The sequence below is a fragment of the Bufo gargarizans genome, chromosome 10 (genome assembly GCF_014858855.1).
Source record: "Bufo gargarizans isolate SCDJY-AF-19 chromosome 10, ASM1485885v1, whole genome shotgun sequence".
NCBI classification, from domain to species: Eukaryota; Metazoa; Chordata; class Amphibia; order Anura; family Bufonidae; genus Bufo; species Bufo gargarizans.
The window spans coordinates 75,911,797-75,926,922 of NC_058089.1; positions in this window are offsets into that span (position 1 = coordinate 75,911,797).

Sequence of the window (15,126 nt, forward strand, 5' to 3'; positions counted from 1 at the left end):
GGAGCAGGTGCCGTCCTGCTACAGAAGAACTCCAAAGGGAGATTTGTCTTGTGTGGTTTCTTCTCCAAGCTCTTCTCTTCTGTGGAAATAAACTATTCTATCAGCGATAGAGAGCTGCTGGCTATCAAGATGGCCTTGGAAGAATGGAGATACCTTCTGGAGGGGGCTCTGCATCTTGTGGTGATATACAATGACCACAAGAATCTGACATATCTACAGTCTGCACAGCATCTAAATCCACGTCAGACTCGAAGGCCAGTTTTCTTTGCCAGATTCAATTTTCTTCTACATTTCCGACCGGCTGATAAAAATGTAAAGGCTGATGCACTTTCCCGTTCTTTCGACCAAGCGGATCAGATTGAAGAACCTCAACATATTATGGAACCGTCTCGTCTGGTTTCTGTGGCGCCAGTCCGTGTGAGAGATATTCCTCCGGGGAAGATCTTCGTTCCGCAGGCCAAGAGGAGGAAATTTCTCCAAGTATGCTGGTCACCCTGGGGTGCGTAAGACCCTTGATTTGCTGTCCCATCACTATTGGTAGCTGACCCTACCCAAAGATGTCCGGGAGTTTGTGTTTGCCTGTACTTCCTGTGCCCGCAACAAGGCTTCCCGAACCAAACCCACGGGCTTGCTACTACCGTTACCCATTCCTGAAGTCCCCTGGCAGCACATCGCTATGGACTTTATCACAGATCTCCCGTCCTCTGCTGGCTGTTCCGTAATCTGGGTAGCGGTAGACAGATTTTCCAAGATGGCACATTTTATTCCGCTTGATTGCCTTCTGCTAATCAATTGGCCTGTCTGTTTATAGAACTCATCTTCCGCCTTCATGGTCTACCTCTGCACATTGTGTCTGATCGTAGGGTACAATTCACTTCCAAATTCTGGCAAAAATTCTGGCCAAACTCTGTGGGCTACTTGAGATCAAATTGTATTTCTCTTCTTGTTACCATCCTCAGTCTAATGTGCAAGTTGAACAAATTAACCAGATCTTAAAGAACTACCTAAGTCACTTTGTCTCTGCTCAGCATGATGACTGGGTTCGGTTCCTGCCTTTGGTGGAATTCTCTTACAACAGCCTTTCCAGAGAATCTACGGGCTCTTCTCCCTTCCATATAGTGTATGGACTTCATCCCCATGCTCCTCTACCCCAGTCTGCATCTTCTGAGGTACCAGCTTCTAATTCTTTGTTCAGAGACTTCAGCATCTGGAGACAGACTAAGGACTCTATCTCTCAGGCAGATACCTGTATGAAGAAGAATGCGGATACCAGACGTAGACCACCTCCTCAGTTCTCTCCTGGTGACAAAGTCTGGCTTTCCTCCCGGAACATCCGCACAAAGGTACCCTGTTGCAAATTTACTCCCGGGTTTCTGGGCTCGTTTGAGATCCTAGAGCGCATCAACCCTGTTTCCTACAAACTCCGGTTGCCTCTTACCCTCCGGATTCCAAACTCATTCCATGTATCTTTCTTGAAACCATTGGTCCTCAACTTCTTTTCCAGAACCCCCTCCACCACTACTTCCATTCTTACTGGCGAAGAATCTGATTTTGAAGTACAGAACATCCTCGATTTCAAGGTAGTTGGTTGCAAGAGGTACTTCCTCGTAGACTGGAAGAATTATGGTCCAGAGGAACGTTCTTAGGAGCTGGAGGAAAATGTACATGCTCCGAATCTTCTCAAAAAAAAATTTCCGCACATCAGGACCAAGAAGAAGGGGCTTGAGAGGGGATATACTGTAACAATGGCAGCTGGCAGCCGCCAGCATGCAGCGCATCCTGCTATGTACTTCAGTCGTACTGCACACAAGGCTCCTCTTCTCCGCTGCAGGCTCCGGACCCGCTTTCCTGCACTGTCGCGTGTGGCGATAGCTTCAGTTGCACCTTGTAGGAGCCGCAAGCGTCCTGTTTCTTTAAGGGTTCGTGCACGCCCTTAATTCCGCCTTCTCTCCAATCCCGGCCAGGCACCACCTTTATAATCGTGTTTCCCCCTTCCTGTGATGCCTGAGCAATATTGCAGTATTCTACAGCAAAGGTTCCAGCTTGTTGTTCCTGTGTTGTCATCCTGCTTCCAACCTTAGCCTGTATCCTGACCTCGTCTCTGCCTGACCCTCCTGTACCTTGCTGCTCTCAAGTGTATGATTCGGATTGTCGACCACGCCTCTGTCTGCTGTTCAGCTTGTTACACCTGCTGCACCTGAGCTATTCAGCTCTGCTGTTCTAACAGCTCCAGCTCTACTAAATCACTAACTCAGCTCTGCTTCATCTGACTCTGCTGCTGCGCTCCTTCCATCCAGTGACAGGTAGCTCCACCCCACTTGCACTGGGGTGTTCTGGCCTGCTCGGCCATCTGCCATTTAACCGGGACCACTCTTGCGGTAGCGACCTGGTGTCTCCCCTGCAGCTAAGACCAGCTTCCGCATCTTGGAGCGGGATAAAGGGTGAAAACCAGGGGAACACTTAGATTCCGCTCCCAAGTTTGGCCCAAAGCCAAAACGGTAAGTGGCACAGTGGGTCCACACCCGTTGGAGTGTTACACCGGCTTCCAGAAAATACTCATTAAGGGGTTTTATATACCTGTTTCCACAAAATACTGATAGAGGGGATTGATGTTCCGGCTTCCACCAAATATTGATTGAGGCCTGCGATACAACAGCTTCCACCAAATATTGATTAAGGGGTTTGATATACTGGCTTCCAGAAAATACTCATTAAGGGGTTCTATATAACTGTTTCCACAAAATACTGATAGAGGGGATTGATATACCGGCTTCCACCAAATATAGATTGAGGCCTGCGATATACCTGCTTCCACAAATACTGCTCTTCTAAAGGGACTTTTTCATAGGGTCATTTTGAAAATGATGGGCAGAGGAAGAGGCAGGCCAATCCGCAGGGGTGGTAGGGGTCAGGCAGATGCACCAGGCCGGAGCCTAAGTGGGAAGTTGGAAAAGGTGCATGCGATTATGTCAAAGGACGCACCAACGTTGGTTGAGTGTCTCCCTCAGCCTTCCGCTTCTGCACCCTCCTCATCCTCTTTATCTGTACCCTCCTCACTCTCTGCTGTGTGCACCCCAAAAGACACCACCACCACCATAGCCCCTCCACTCGAGTCAGAGGAATTATTTTCCCATCAATTCCCATACCTTAATGATGCGCAGCCATTCTTGGCATCCGATGAGGAAGAGGAGGTAGCAACAACCGCCACCCAGCGGTCTGACAACAGTACCCAGATCAGCCCAAGGAGGGTGGTCCCCGCTGTTGCTGCCTACTCCGAGATCTCTAATGTCTGTAGCAGTGAAGGTGACGATGATAACGTGTCAATGGACATCACGTGGGTGCCCACAAGAGAGGAAAAGGAGGGGATTTCAGAGGGAGAGACAGATCAGCAGATAGGGAGGAGAAGGAGGAGAAGCAGGCAGAACTCTCAGTGCACAGGAGGCAAAAAGCAGACTGCAAATGTATCTGGAACAAGCAATCCACCATGCACGGTTAGATCTTGCGCTCCCAGGATGCCGGCACATGTCTCCACAGTGTGTTTTTTTTTTAACGTGTCAGCTGCTGATAATAGTTTTGGCATCTGCAGCCTGTGCTGTCAACGCATATGTCGCAGTAAGCCCAACACTCATCTTGGGACGACCATCTTAAGAAGGCACCTGGCCTCCCATCACCGAGCCCAGTGGGAGCAACGCTGTCAGAACCCACAAAGCCTCACTCCTGGTACTCCATGTCCTGCCTCTTCGTCTTCTCCTCTCTCCTCCCATTTATCCTCCATTCTACCTTCCACCGTGCCGTCGTCGCGTTCCTCTGGCACAAGGCAGGCTTCCGCGGCCCAAATGTTCGAGCGTAAAGAAAATATGACGCCGGATAATCCTCTTGCCCAACGGCTGACCGCTGGCTTGTCAGAACTGCTAGCCCACCAATGACCGCCATTAAAAACTGGTGGAATCGGAGGCTTTTAGAAAATTTGTTGCCATTGGCACACCGCAATGGAAGGTCCCTGGAAGGAAATATTTCCCCCAGAAGGGCATCCCAGAGCTATATGTCCACGTTCAGCAGCAAGTGAATGTATCTCTGGCACATTTCTGGTGTTGCAGAAATCTAGAAGACACAAATAAAGATCCGACTGACTTGATCCCAAACTAAGGAACATAAGGGTGAGCCCTATAAAAGCCCTAGAGCTCTCCTTGACTGCTCAGCCCATGCAAAGATCTTTATGATAGATAATTGCATGCCCTTGTACCTAGACTGAGTGACACCTGAAACCCCTATAATAGTGAGGGGAAACGACCACCGGCTCCCTACACTTAATACGGAGGGAGTCAGGGTCACCTAGGATCAAGCCAACAGGAAAACACAAATAAAGGAACAGACTTACTGAGGAACCAGCAGTTGCAGCATCTAGCAGTGAGCACAATCCAGGAAGTTGTATAAACCGCAAAGTGATGCAGTATGGGAGGGGATATAAAGGGATGCAATCAGTGAAACTAGATGACAGCTGAGAGAGGGAAATGAGATGACAAAACGAAACCAAAACAAAAGAACCTCAAGCAAGAGGTATTGAAGAACGTCTGTCAAAGCTTCTCAGAGATCTGGCAGTGACAGTCAGTGCCAAGATACATCTGACCACAGACACGTGGTGTAACAAACACGGGCAGGGAAAGTACATAACTTTTACTGCCCACTGTGTGAACCTTCTGACGGCTGTCAAGCATGCAACCTGTGGCACCCGTGTGGATTTGGTGTTACCGCCACGGATTGCATGCAGGCCTGCCTCTTCTTCTCCTCCTCCAACTCCATCCTCCGTCTCCTCCTCGGCTGACTCGTCCTTTTCCACTGTTACCGCCTCTTCCGCTGCACCCCCCAAGCTCCCAAGAACCTATTTGACGTGCCAGGTGAGACGTTGCCATGCTGTGCTGCGGCTGTTGTGCCTGGAAGCCAAGAGCCACACCGGCTCTGCACTGCTTTAAGCTCTGCGGTCACAGGCTGATCAGTGGCTAACCCCAATCAGTTTGACAGTTGGTAAATTGGTGTGCGACAACGGTACCAATTTGCTGAGCGCGCTGAAAAATGACACACGTGCCGTGCATGGCACACGTCCTGAACTTAGTCGTGCAGCAATTCGTTACCAAATACTTCTGGGTCCAGGATGTCTTGCGGCAGCCCAGGAAAATCTCTGGCCATTTTAGAAGATCTTTCACGGCCAAGGCTCGCCTTGCTGATGTTTAGCAGTGACACCACCTGCCCATCAGACGTCTGATTTGTGACAGCACGACGCGCTGGAACTCCACCTTGTATACGCTTGATAGGCTGCTTCAGCAGCAACATGTCGTTAATGACTACCTGTAAGAACTGACGTTAATGACTACCTGTAAGGACAGGTTCTGGGGAGCTTGGTTTCTTTTCACCGAGCCAGTGACTGCTCATGCACGGCGCATGCAGATTTATGCGGCCATTTGATGAGATCACCAAACTGGTCAGTAGCAGCCAGGGCACCATATGTGACATTGTACCTTACACCTTCTTTCTGGAGCGTGCATTGTGTTGTGTCATTAATCAAGCCGTCGAGGAGCAGGAGTTGGAAGATGAGGAACTTGCAATGCTGAATGAATTCCCAGGGGGGCTACTCCATCTGAGACAAGTCAGCAGGAGTCTGAAGAGGAGTCAGAGGAGGATGGTGGCTGGGAGAGGAGAAGGAAGCGAAGCAAGAAGAGCAGGCTTTAAACTTTTCGGTGTTGTCCGTGGCTGGGGAAAGGAGACCAAGGACGACATTCTCCTGGGGGATGAGCAAGAGCCAGATCGCTCCACTGCTTCCAATTTAGTGCAAATGGGGGCCTTCATGCTCCAGTGTTTGAAGAGGGATCCAATATAAAAAGCATAAAGGGCAAGGACCGGTACTGGGTGGAAAAATACTTAGACCCCCAATACAAACACAAAATAGCGGACATGTTATCAGCATGTCTGAATGCAGCATTTTCAGGCCTTGCTGTGAGAGATGCTGCATTCTGCTGTTGCAGGCGCTGACAGATGAATTTCCACCCATAGCGAAACAAGTGCGGGTACCAATCCTACCGCGCCTGTAAGAAGAGAACGGTTTGAAGATGTGTTGGTCACTATGGATAAGAGATCATTCTTGCAGGCAACCCATCGACAGCCGCCCTCTGGATACAGCCTCAGGGAACGCCTAGACCGACAGGTGTCTGACTATATCAGGTTAATGGCCGATGTGGACGCTCTGAGGAGCGAGAAACCCCTGGACTACTGGTTGTGCAGGCTTGACCTGTGGCCAGAGCTGGCACAATTTTCCATGGAACTCTTGGCTTGCCCCTTGTCGAGTGTCCCATCCGAAAGAACGTTCAGCGCAGGAGGGGGATCGTGACCAATAAGCGCACTCGCCTAGCTCACGACAGTGTGGACTACCTTACATTTCTAAAAATTTATGAGGAATGGTACTCGGTGTAATTAAACACCTGTGACGACCACGTTTAATTGAATTTCCTCATGCCAGCCCATACATATCCGCGACCACATAGAACAAAGAATGGTCCCTGTCTTATGTAAATACAGCGGCATAAAAGGCCTTTTCTGTACGGTGAATGCCTACTGTTTGGGGCCTGTACTCCACTGGCCTGCAGTAAAATGGATTATCCAATGACCATCTAATATACCTCCAGCCACATAATCACTTGATCTTTTCTATACGGTGAATGCCTAATTGTTGGGGCCTCAGAGGAATTCAACACCTGTGACGACCACGTGTTATCGAATTTCACCTATTATGATTTGGGTTTATTCAAGAGGGGGATTTTCGTTAGCCATGTTTTTAATCCAATTTTATATTTTTAGTTCTTTTAAACATATGTATTTGAAATGTATTTGTACTGGCCTACAGTAAAATTGTTATCCAATGACCATCTAATATACCTCCAGCCACATAATCACTTGATCTTTTCTGTCCGGTGACTGCCTAATCTTTGGGGCCTGTACTCCACTTGCCTGCAGTAAAATTGATATCCAATGACTGTCTAATATACCTCCAGCCACAAAATCACTCAATCTTTTCTGTACGATGAATGCATAATTTTTGGGGTATATAATCTAACTGGCCAACAGTAAAATTGCTATACGGTGACTGCCTAATGTACCTCACTTGAACTTTTCTGTCCGGTAAATGCATATTGTTTGGGGCCTGTACTCCACTAGCCTGCAGTAAAATTGGTATCCAATGACCATCTAATATACCTCCAGCCACATAATCACTTGATCTTTTCTATACGGTGAATGCCTAATTGTTGGGGCCTCGGGGGGAATTCAACACCTGTGATGACCACGTGTTATCGAATTTCACCTATTATCATTTAGGGTTTATTCAAGAGGGAGGATTTCGTTAGCCATATTTTTAATCCAATTTTATATTTTTAGTTCTTTTAAACATATGCATTTGAAATGTATTTGTACTGGCCTACAGTAAAATTGTTATCCAATGACTGTCTAATATACCTCCAGCCACATAATCACTTAATCTTTTCTGTAAGATGAATGCATAATTTTTTGGGTATATAATCTAACTGGCCAACAGTAAAATTGTTATACGGTGACCACCTAATGTACCTCCAGCCACATCACTTATTCTTTTCTGTACGGTGAATGCCTATTGTTACTCCACTGGCCTGCAGTAAAATTGTTATCCAATGACCGTCTATTATACATCCAGCCACATAATTACTTGAACTTTTCTGTCCGGTGAATGCCTAATTTTTGGGGCTTGTACTCCACTGGCCTTCAGTAAAATTGATATCAAATGACCATCTAATATAGCCCCAGCAAGAATTTCACCTATTATCATTTGTATTTTTTTTCAAGAGGGGGTATTTCGTTACCCATGTTTTTAATCCAATTTTATATTTTTAGTTCTTTTAACCTGTTCTGAACACATGACGTACCGGTACGGCATGTTGTCACGGTACTTAAGGGCACATGACGTACCGGTACGGCATGTTGTCACGGTACTTAAGGGCACATGACGTACCGGTACGTTGTGTGTAGTTCCGATCACCGACACTCGGCGGGCGGTGATCGGAACTCGATGCCTGCTCAAATCATTGAGCAGGCACCTTTGGTAAATGCGCCATGTCGGCGATTGCAGCAAACCGCAGGTCAATTCAGACCTGCGTTTCTCAGCGTTTCCGGGTTATTCCGGTCTCTGGGGACCCGATAACCCGGAAAAGGATGGTGATCGGTGGTGTGATAATACACCACCAATCACCATCCTTAGATCCTGAGTGGTGATGGTGACATCACCTCTCAAGATCGCTCTCATTGGTCGGCTGCAGGGGCAGGAGGTTCAAATTACCGCAGCGCTCCTCTCCTCCTCTTTTGTGTCTGGGAGCTGAGGAGAGAGGAGCGCTGCACGTCGGATCGCTGCAAGGATCATCAGAGCCAGCACCCCAACAACTCCATCTGTGCCCCAGCACCCCCATCTGTGCCCCAGCACCCAGGTAATTAGGGAAAGGCTCGGGACAAGTTAGATTAGGCAGGGATATTTTAGGGAAAGTTAGTGAGAAGAAAAAAAAAACTTACTGATTGCATCACCCTAAATCGGGTGTCTGGGGTGACCCTAGATTCCCACCCCCCCCCCTCCCCACAACTTCTTTTTGGGGCGCAAGCAGTTTTTTTTTGTGTGCGCACGCTGACTGTGGCCGGCACTCTTAGTGGCCGGCCACACCCCACCGCTGATCAACTTATTGTTTATTTTTCACATTTCTTGACTTTTTTTGTTAGTCTTTTTTTTTTGTCTGTTAGGTTTAGGGTGAGTTTGCGAACACCCATGCCCCCACACACATGCACACCAAATAAAGATTTACACGCACGCACATACACACGCAGACACGCACTCCCCTGTGGCCCACCAGATATTCTCGGCTGAGGAGACATACGCCCTGCTTGCCTCCGACTCCGAGCGTCCTAGTGAGGACGACGATGACCCCACTTTCCTTTTGTCATCCGCGTCCTCCTCCTCACCTAGCGATGATGATGAGCCCCCAAGGAGGCGGAGATGCCGCCAGGCGGAGGAAGGGGACAGCCATGCTACGGACCCTGTTGCCCACCCTAGTACGAGCAGCTCTGGGGCTCGTACTAGTTTTCCGGCCCACCAGTTAAATCCACCGGAGCCCCCTGCCAGTGAACTTGTCTGGTATACCCGAGGGCATTATGACCCTGTGATTCCTGATTTTGTAGGCCAACCAGGAATCCAGATTTCCACAGTGGGCTTCACTGAATACGACTTTTTTAGTCTTTTTTTTAGTGACAACTTTGTAAATCTGATGGTGGAGCAGACGAAACTGTACGCCCAAAAGTTTGTTGCTCCTTATATTTTATATCCACTGCATCTTTTATCATAGTTTAGTAAACTTTTATACATCTATTGTAACTTTGTCATTTTATGTCTACCTTTTCCTTAATCTCAAATCTCACTGTAAAACATACGAAATGCACTGATGCCATCTATACACCTGTACAAGCTTTTCTAATCTTCTGCTCACCTCCAGCACCCAATAGTCATTTACCAGCTCAGGTACTCTGTCCTTGATTTCTGCCTTATGTCCCACTTTCTGACGAGGTGAACAGCTGCTGCACTTGGACATTACTGCATTTTTGCCTCGCTTCACCCTCAACCATTCCAGTTTATGAGAATCATGAGCTAATCTATAAACTATTTGTTATGATTCGCTTTGCTACGAATTTCACATAAATTTTGCTGCCAAAGACATCTGCCACCAACGCAATTTTACAGTAAAAATTGGCAGGAAAAACGGCAGGGAGGGTAAAGATGGACGATCATGTGATCCTGGGAGGTGGAAGGTTGCTCTGATTAGCTCAGTGGCTGACAGACTGTGGGCCAATCAGGGGGCAGGTCCTTCAGTCTGAGAAGCCAGAGACACCATCCTAAGGCTAGCTTGCAACCTGAGAGGATGTGTCTTGGCTGTGTCTACAAGAAATCAATTACAGATACAAGTAATGTTGTAGGGAGAGTATAGGGACATAATTAGGTAGATTATATTAAGAAAAGCATAGGGAGAGACTGCTCGCTTAAAGTTATGTGTTTATTATTTTCAGATGGCGGCTGGCAAGTAAAACAGTAATGTTGCACTCCAAATTCTGCAATCAACAATATCCTGCAACAACCTCATTCTTTTCTGTACATGTACCCCCAGCCTGCCCTTTTTTTAAAAAAACTTCAAGATTCTATAGTTCATATAGTTTTATATGCTTATTACCAGCACCTCCATGACCAGCATAGAACTTTAAGTTTCTATAGTTCATGTAGTTTTATAGACTTATTAGCCACACCTCCATGACCAGCATCAGTAGCATACATTTTGCTGCAAACTTTGCATAATTACCCTTTTTTCTAAAATCCAGTTTCACTTTTGCTACCGTGTATAACTAAGCAATTCAGCACAATAAAGAGTGTCAGTACCAGTGTGTTCCTAGAAGGGGACGTATAACTGTGGCTCTTTCAATTACTGACAAAACAGCTGTAATTTTGCTACTGTGTATAATTTTGCAGTTCATCTCATTTTACTTGTGTGTTTGCAGCAGGGCACATTTAATTGTGCCTCTGTTATTAGTTTTAATTTAGCCAGTTTGTAATTTGCCATTTCAGGGCATCAAAATACCAGTTTCATTCAACGCATTGTTTTGCGTCAATATACAGTGCAGTTTTAGTGACCTCATTGTACTGCAATAACAGCATTTAATATATCAGTTTCATTCCAAACATTGCATTATCATTGTAAATTGTACATTTCTAAAACAGAACACCTGCAATTTTGCTACTGTTTAATAATCTCTGTACAAACTTTACATTTATAGGGATCATAATAAAATATCTGGTAAACGGAAGAGTTGGAAAATTAAAGACCCGTGTCTTGTCATCTGTGAGTCAGAATGTGGGTGGCTGTAGCAGTGCAAACAGTAGTAGCCGCACCAGCCGTCTAGTCAGTAGTAGTAGTAGTAGTAGCAGCAGGCCAAGTAAGTTCTCCCTCACTTCTGATAGGCCAGATTATTATTGAGGATATAAAGGATGACATTATGGAATGGATGGCTCACTCCTCCTCTCAGTCACAGCAGGATGATGTTGACATCTCCTCTGAGTTTCCTAGCTTGGAAAGGTAGCCAAGAAGAAGCTAAGGCCTTTGTTTACTATTTTAATGACAACACTTGGAACATCACCCTTACAGAAAATTGTTCAAACATTTCAATCGAATACTTGGACCTAGTCCTATATTAAGAAAATAAAACAGTTATGACCAAGACTTTTTGTCACAGCCAGATCTCTGAGAAGTTCTGATAGACGTTCTTCAGTACCTCCTGCATGATGTTCTGTTGTTTTGGTTTCACTTTGACCTCTCTTCTCCCTCTCCCAGCTGTCATCTATTAGCAGTGATTGCCTCCCTTTATATCCCCTCCCATACTGCCTCACTTTGCAATTTATACAACTTCCTGGATGGTGCTCACTGCTAGATGCTGCAACTCCTGGCTCTTCAGATAAGTCGGTTACTTTATTTGTGTTTTCCTGTTGGCTTGATCCTAGGTGACCCTGACTCCCTCCAAATGAAGTATAAGGAGCCGGCGGTCGTATCCCCTCATTATTATAGGGGTTTCAGGTGTCACTCAGTCTAGGTACATGGACATGCAACTTTCTATCACAGAGATCTTTGCATGGGCTGAGCAGTCAGGGAGAGCTATAGAGCTTTAATAGGGCTCACCCTTTTGTTCCTTAGTTTTGGGATCAAGTCAGTTGGTTCTTTATTTGCTACTTCTTGTTTTCTGCAACACCATCCGTGACACTCTTTTCAAAAAAGTCGATGGTAATAGCTATTTGGACAATAAAAGCGCACACCATAAAAAATAGAAGGACAATATACCGTTTTCAAATTCAAACGAATACGAAGGAATTGCACTACGACGAATAATTTTATTGCACAGAGCCAGATTTTATGATCCAGATTTTTAAATGAGAGATACCCCAAAAAGATTATTGATGGTTCTTTTATGCGAGCAAATAGCCAAAACCAAGAAGAATCCCTAGTGACGAAAGATAAGCTAAATCAAACTGTAGATCCGAAGAATATATATATATATTTATTTATTTAACATTATCAACCCTGCTTATTTTTATATTATTTATATATTTTTTATGGAATTAGTTAGGAATACTATTATCATATTATTTTATACATATCTTCTTTTAGACCTAAAAAAGGGGTCCGCTGAACCCCGAAACGCGTTGTCTTCTAATAAATATCATGACATTCAACACCTGGTTGTGATCCTGTGTCTTATGTTCACAAGCCCACTTGACTCATGTGGTCCAGTAGAGCTCCAGTACTAATTGTTCACCCAGTTGGCGATCTGGCCCTCGTCTACAGAGATTTTGGACTCAATCGGCAGCACCAACCAGTTACTGCTTTTAGGCCTCTTTCACACTTGCGTTGTCCGGATCCGGCGTGTACTTCACTTGCCGGAATTACACGCCGGATTCGGAAAAACGCAAGTGTACTGAAAGCATTTGAAGACGGATCCGTCTTCAAAATGCTTTCAGTGTTACTATGGCAGCCAGTACACTATTAAAGTCCTGGTTGCCATAGTAGGAGCGGGGAGCGGTATACTTACAGTCCGCGCAGCTCCCGGGGCTCTCCAGAGTGATGTCAGAGTGCCCCATGCGCATGGATGACGTGCCATGAGATCACGTCATCCATGCGCGTGGGGCGCCCTGACGTCACTCTGGAGCGCCCCGGGAGCCACACGGACAGTAAGTATGCTGCTCCCCCGCTCCCCGCTACACTTTACCATGGCTGCCTGGACTTTAGCGTCCCGGCAGCCATGGTAACCACTCTAAAAAAGCTAAACGTCGGATCCAGCAATGCGCCGAAACGACGTTTAGCTTAAGGCCGGATCCGGATCAATGCCTTTCAATAGGCATTAATTCCGGATCCGGCCTTGCAGCAAGTCTTCAGGATTTTTGGCCGGAGCAAAAAGCGCAGAATGCTGCGGTATTTTCTCCGGCCAAAAAACGTTCCGTTCCGGAACTGAAGACATCCTGATGCATCCTGAATGGATTTCACTCCATTCAGAATGCATTAGGATATAACTGATCAGGATTCTTCCGGCATAGAGCCCCGACGAGGGAACTCTATGCCGGAAGACAAGAACGCAGGTGTGAAAGAGCCCTTAGTTGGCCTTCATTGTGGTTGCGCCCAATATTGGTGCAACCTAAATAGGGGAGTTTAATAAAACCCACCTTTGTCTGGAGGACACTGTTATTCTGACATACTCACCCTAAGAGCGCCTTTCTCTCCCTGTGGCCATTTTTTACCGTGCCTTGAAGTCAGGAGTCACAAAAAATATTCCTGCTCTTCCTCTCTACAGTTCCAGAGAAGCTTTTCAGTTGCATTATCTCTGTCTTCACTGCCCTCTCATATTGAAATGCCTTATTTTTTTCCTACAAAGAGGCAACTAAACCTCATGTGCTATGGATGATACTTAGGATAGTCTTCCTTTTGATGACTTGTGTCAGAAGCATCAGCGTTTGGACTGCAATGAGGAGGAGGTTCAGGGGGAGGCAGGGAACCCTATGCATAGCTGTTTTGGTAGTTGTGATGGTAGTAGCAGTAGTGGCACTTGTAGTGATGATAATGGCAGTAGGGGTAGTGGTAACTATGGTGGCGGAAGTGACACTTAAGGTAAATACAGGGGAGGGAATTGTGAAGGGGTCAAGGAACCCACAATGACATATCATGTCTGATAAAAGTGGGGAAGGAAAAGACTATGATGGTGTGTTGGACAGGACCTGGGAGCCAGATTGGGGTGCTGAGTAAGAAGAGACATGACGGGAGGCGGGGGTGGCCACAGAAGCAATAAAACATCCTATACAACCAAAGCATAAAAAATAAATAAAAAAATGCCAGGACTACAGTAGATCTGTTTCTGCTGTTAAAATAGAAGAGGGTTCTTTACGGTAAGAGCTGTCAGCCTATGGAACTCTCTGCCTGAGGAGGTGGTGATGTAAAAGAGTTCAAGAAGGGCCTGGATGTATTTCTGGAATGTAATGATATTACAGGCTATAGTTACTAGAGATGGGTCGTTGATCCAGGGAGGTATTCTGATTGCCTGTTTGGAGTTGGGAAGGATTCCCCCCTCCCCTAAAGTGGGGAAAATTGGCTATTACCTCAGTTTTTTTTTTCTTTTACTTTTCTCTGGATCAACTTGCAGGATAACAGACTGAACTGGATGGACAGATTTCTTTTTTCATCCTTATAAACTATCTTACTATATTACTATACTACTATGTTACTTGTGTTCAGCTCGGAAACTGGTGATGCCGTTAATACTGTGGGCACAGACTTAAAACGTGTCAGACCTCGGCCAACTTCGGCTGCCACTAGCTCTGTGTGAGTATTTTCCGTATGAGGTTTTTTTCTCACCAAGTCTGCCACACAAAACCACTGCTGTGTGCAAGATTTGCAGGATTAAAATAATCCTTCTGCATTCAAAGCAAACACAAACATAAGTATTAGGGTTCTATTGAAGCACAAGAGGCAGCATTACCGGATTCAGTGGGAAAAAAATTATTTGACAGCATTAGGAACAGGAAGTCTGTCCTGCTTTTTCCCTGTAGCAGTACAGTGTTCTTGTCGTCACCATACACACTCATACACCCACATATTCTAAGAAAAATAATTAATGTAATTGACAGACCTTTAGTTCTGATATTTAAGGACTCTATAATGACAGGGAGTATTTCACAGGATTGGCGCTTAGCAAATGTGATGCCAATATTCAAAAAAGGGTAAAAAACAGAGCCTGGAAACTATAGGCTGGGAAATATACCATCTGTTTTTGGTAAACTTCGGGTTTTCTAAGAGATGCTTTTCTGGAGTATCTCAATGAAAATAAGCCAAGGTATCAGCATAGCCTTATGAGGGATAAGTCCTGTCAAGCTAATTTTATCAGTTTCTATGAGGAGGTAAGTTCTAGAATGGACTGGGGTTAGTCAATGGATATTATATATCTTGACTTCTCCAACGCATTTGATACAGTGCCATATAAAAGGTTAGTATA